Here is a 5,544-nt window from a genome sequence, read left to right as displayed (position 1 = left end):
GACAAAGAGTATTGCAACTTTGTTAATACTCTTTTGTTAAGGGAAAAAAATTAAAATAAAAGTAAAACAAAAAAACTATGTTGGTATGGCAAATATTGTTACTAATCAACTTTAAAAGAGGAAGGTTAAATCAACACACATTAAATTGATTAAATAGTAAAGTTATCTAGCTATCTCTAAAACTACATCACTCTTGAATAAACGTTCCTCAAAGATATTATTGTTAGTTTAAATATACCTTCTTAGTTATCTGTCCCTCAAATTTTATTTCACTTTTTTATTTCACATAATAATTTAGAGTTTAACATAATACTCTTACATTCATTGTATACAATCCCACCACTCATAAGCTCAACTTAACCAAAAGTTAAAAAGTAAATCGTCTCATAAGGTAAAGTTAAAATTGTTTCCTAAACTCACTTAGTTAGTAAAACTTCTTGTATCAGCAAACAAAAGGAGATAGAGAGAGTTACTAATTTAACATGTTAAATATTTTGAGTTCTTTATACTACCTTGGCCCACACCATAAAGTTATTCTTCGATTTAGATGGACCAAGGTTCAAATTTCACTTTGAACGCAATATACAAAAAGTAGAGTATAGGCCAAATGTTGGATTTTTAATGTTAGTGCCTTAATCAAACATATTTTATACCAAAGTTATAAAGTTTAAAGAGACCACCTTCCCAATCATCTATTTAACTTTATCCCTAATTAATTAGAGAGTGAAAAATAAAAATCATTTATTTATATTAAAGAGAGTAGAATGTATTAGCAACAACAGCTCAACTTTGCTTCACATGCATTCCACTTTCCAACAGACACAAAATCTAAACATTTTTCCTCCTTCCACAAGTAAGGCATAAAACCAACCTATACATATATCTTCACACCCCCTTCTTACTTTGCACTACTACTAAACTTAAAAACTTTCAAAAAATATGACTAACTTCTTCTAAACTCTTTCTTTTTACCCCTCTTCTTTTCTTATTACACTAGATTGCTCTAATCTTCTTCAATCACTACCCAAAACACACTCAAAATGCGAACCGGGGGTTGTAGTATACAACAATCTCTAACACCGGAGGCCGCCACGATTGTTAAGCAAGCCATAAACCTTGCTAGGAGAAGAGGCCATGCACAAGTCACCCCTATCCATATTGCTAGTGTTATGCTAGCGTCACCGGCCGGTCTCCTTAGAGCGGCTTGCCTAAAGTCACACTCCCACCCTCTTCAATGTAAGGCCTTGGAGCTTTGCTTCAATGTGGCCTTAAACCGTCTTCCTACTACAACTCCTACCCCAATACTTGGCACACACTCTCATTATCCATCTCTTGCTAATGCCCTAATGGCCGCGTTCAAGAGGGCGCAAGCTCATCAAAGACGAGGGTCCATTGAGAGCCAACAACAACCTATCTTAGCCCTTAAGATTGAGACTGAACAACTTGTAATCTCTATTCTTGATGACCCTAGTGTTAGTAGGGTTATGAGGGAAGCCGGGTTTTCGAGCCCTCATGTTAAGTCTAATGTTGAGCAAGTTGTTACCTCTATAGAAGGTTGCTCTCAAACTACTACTACTATCACTTCAAACACTACTACAAACATCAAAACTGAAATTGTAAGCCCTATGGTTTATCGTTCCACAACAAACCACCAAACACTTTCATCCATACCGCCTTTGAACCAATTCGACTTAGCGTTTTCTAAGCCTTTAAGCCAGCCTAGGTCCGAGGATGTTTCGAGTGTGATCGAGTCGTGGGCAAAGAAAAGAGAAAAGAGTAGTGTTGTTCTTGTAGGAGAGTGTTTGAGTAGCATTGAAGGTGTTGTAAGAGGAGTCAAAGAAAGAGTTGAAAGAGGTGATCAAGTCCCCTTAGAGTTAAGATATGTACAATTCCTAAATTGCCCTTTGTCCTCAATGAAGAACCTTTCAAGGGAAGAAATAGATTTAAGGCTTGGTGAAATTAGATGTCTCCTAAAGGGTTGTGTAGGAAGAGGGGTAGTTTTTGTACTTAGGTGACCTTAAATGGGTTGCTGAGTATTGGTCTTACTATGGAGAACAAAGAAAACACTACTATTGTCCTGTGGAACACTTAGTAATGGGATTAAGGCGATTAGTTTTCGGTAATATGGAATTAACAGGAAGATTATGGTTAATGGGTATTGCAACTTTTAACTCTTACATGAAATGTAAATCAGGCATTCCTTCCTTGGAAACTCTCTTGGATCTTCATCCTCTCACAATCCCTGCCGGAAGCTTGGACCTTAGTCTCAACCTAGAAAGGTATGTGCAAAAATTTTGTCCAAACTCGTAAAATAATTAATTTAATTAAATCACTAATCATTGTTTTATTTATTGATTAACTAAAGTTTATTTTAAAGTGCTAATAATGCTGTTTTTTTTTGCTTGTTTTCAGCTCATTGAAGGGCCAAAACAAAAGTGATGTATCAGGAGAAGGTGTTAGCTGGCCACTACTTGAGAATAAAATTGATATGCAGCTCTTCCCCTCAAAAAAAAAAAATTGATATGCAGCTCACTTGCTGTATGGACTGTTCGGCTAATTGTCATCGAGAAGTGAAGAGCTTAGCTGGCACTTTTCGTAACAACGACTCAACCACCACTACCACCACCACGTCCACTAGCTCGAGCCTACCGTCGTGGCTTCAAAAGTGCAAGGAAGAGAGCATAGAAATCAGTGCCAATCATCAGGTTGGTTCTCCTCTCTATAAATTTATGTCAAAAACAACTTTAAAAAAAAAAAAAAACAAACAAACTACCTCAGTTAATTGTTTATCTGCAACTTTAGAATTTTTAATATTTTACAAATAATACCTTAAAGTTATATGAAGTAGATAACAATTAACCAAAATAGTATATAGAAATGTAATACTGACATTCTTTTGGGATTGTTACTACAGGAAACAGTGCAAATCAAAGAGCTATGTAAGAAATGGAACATAATATGCAGCTCATCATCTCATCAAACCTCGAATGTGGCCGAAAAGACAATAAATTTCTCATCATGTTCCCCTTCTTCTTCTACCTCGATATCGTCTTACGACCATAACAAACATCATTTACAAGATACAAAACCAATCACTACTTGGCCTATGTTGTTTGAGCCAACATGGGCATCAAAAGAGCACCAATTCCTGATGTCTAACATAGAAAGAAAACCTGAACTTTTATCCAATCCCAATTCCACACCAAACTCGGCCTCATCAAGTGAAGCAACAGAGGCAGTATTTGAGAGACCGTTGTCATCATTGTCAGTATTTGGATTCAAAGAGAACAACCCTGAGAATTTGGAGGCCTTGTGTTCTGCCTTGGAGAAGAGAGTCCCATGGCAACATGATATAATCCCTGAAATCGCGACAACAATCTTACGAATAAGATCAGGGATGATGAGCAGGAAGTGTACTACCTTAAAAGAAGAGCAGCAGAAGAAGGAAACTTGGCTGTTCTTCTTGGGGGCTGACGAAGAGGGTAAGCTTGCAGTAGGAAGGGAGTTAGCTAAGCTAATTTTCGGGACTTTCAGCAGCTTTAAGGCCATTGGTGTAAGCAGTTACTCATCGACGAGAGCTGATTCTACTGATGACATTAGGAGCAAGAGAGTGAGGGATGAATCGAGTGGTGGATACCTCGAAAGGCTTGCAGCAGCAGTGAAAGAAAATCCTCACCGCGTTTTCTTCATTGAGGATGTCGAACAGCTTGATCAACGCTCCCTGAGTGGCATCAAGCGAGCCACTGAGGCCGGAAAAATCAGTCTGTCAGATGAAGAAACAGTCTCTCTTGAAGATGCAATAGTCATTTTCAGTTGTGACAGTTTTAGTTCAGCATCAAGAGCATGTTCTCCTACTGTCAAACAAAAGTTAGACGACGACACTGATAAACATGATTCAACTGATCTAGATAAGTTTGATCACGACGAATTAGAGGAAGCCACATCTTCCTGTGTTCGCCTTGATTTGAACATCGCCTTTGATGAGGATAATGGAATTGATGAGCATTCAGTTGGAGATATCAGGATTCTGGATTCGGTTGATAAACAAGTCTTTTTCAAAATCCAAGTGTTGTAGAAGATCAGAGTTGTTTATTGTTTTTCTAGATTATTATTTATGCTTTGAGTATTAAAAATGGGTGGGATGGTATACAAATTAAGAAAATTAGTTAAAATTAGGGAAAATTAGGTAACTTAATCACAATTAGTAACTTAGTAATCATGTTCATGCTCAGTTGGTCTGAGTAACAGTTCATGTGTGTTAATATAGTTTTGTATATTTTGTCCTTTTAATACTTAATTTATCTTCTGGCTTGCATAATTTGTGTGGCTAGTTAATGGTATATAACTTTCGTTGTGTTTCGCGGTTTTTTTTTTTTTTTTAATTATTTGATTTTGTAATGCAAAGTTTTAGGTGATTGATCCAAAACTAGTACCGCCTTCGTTTTAGTTGTTCTTCCTGCATGAAATCTTTTCCAGAGACAATATTGGTTAAAATAGGAAAAATAATATGAACAGAGAAAGTATGAATTATTGCTAGAGTCTCATATACGGATATGACACAAGCATTTAATCGTCCTTTCGTCTCCAATAATCCTCTATGAAATAGCTCACCTTGGCCTTTTTCACTAATAAGGGCTTGTTTGATTCACCTTACTTTTGCTTATCTAAACATATCTGATCTGATCTGGTCTAATCTAAATGTTAAATTTAATTAAACTTTGACTTTAAATATACGATAATCTATACAGAAAAAATATATCAAGTGGGGTCTTGTTAGAATCGTAATAATGTGTATTTTACTAATATGTGATTTTCATAATTTTTTTCATTACGAAATTAAAGATATTTAGCGATAAAAAACTGCACATAAAACGATGATCTTACTCCCTCCATGTTTTAATAAGTGTTACAGTTTGACTTTTTTCACTATTCAGGTTTTGACGTGATTAATTTACCAATATATAAAAAAAATAAAAAAAATAAAAAAACAAATGTTTTTGTATAATATATTGTTGGATTCGTTATAATGTATATTTTCATATTATAAAATTTCATATGACTTTACTAACATATAATTAGATAAATTAATGGTCAAAGTAATGTCTCGACATACGTTTTGGTCAAATTGTAACACTTATTAAAATATGGAGGGAGTATCCGAACTTATTTTTTCTGATCTGATATGAACTTATTTTTTCTAAAATAAGTAAAAATAAGGTAAACTAAACAAGGCCTAATTCACTATGCCCTAGATGTCATTCGAAAGAGTCATTTGTACTTAAATGGAGAGCTAAGGAATTACAATTAAGTGGAAGATTGCTAACTTGCTAAGTACAATTGTGAATACATTATACTTTCTCCCATGTCAAAAGAAAATGGAAATTAAAAGTCCAACCTTTCACCGGTCCTCCCTTAAAAATCCAACCTTTTGATTATTCTATAAAAATCCAACTATTACCTCCTATCTTCATTTAAAGATCCATTATTTGACCTAAACAGGTTAATTTTTTTTTTTTTCTAGATCTATTTCCTCATACCAGGCTA

General features: G+C 35.0%; 1 pseudogene; it reads left to right on the top strand.

Annotated features, from left to right (window-relative positions):
• The first annotated feature begins 712 nt into the window (after window positions 1-712).
• On the top strand, window positions 713-4,345 carry LOC110737425 (annotated as a pseudogene).
• The last annotated feature ends 1,199 nt before the right edge of the window (window positions 4,346-5,544 follow it).

The sequence above is a fragment of the Chenopodium quinoa genome, unplaced genomic scaffold (assembly GCF_001683475.1).
Source record: "Chenopodium quinoa cultivar QQ74 unplaced genomic scaffold, ASM168347v1, whole genome shotgun sequence".
NCBI classification, from domain to species: domain Eukaryota; kingdom Viridiplantae; phylum Streptophyta; class Magnoliopsida; order Caryophyllales; family Amaranthaceae; genus Chenopodium; species Chenopodium quinoa.
The sequence above is the reverse complement of the archived record's forward strand: the minus strand, read 5'-3'. Positions and strand labels throughout refer to the sequence as shown.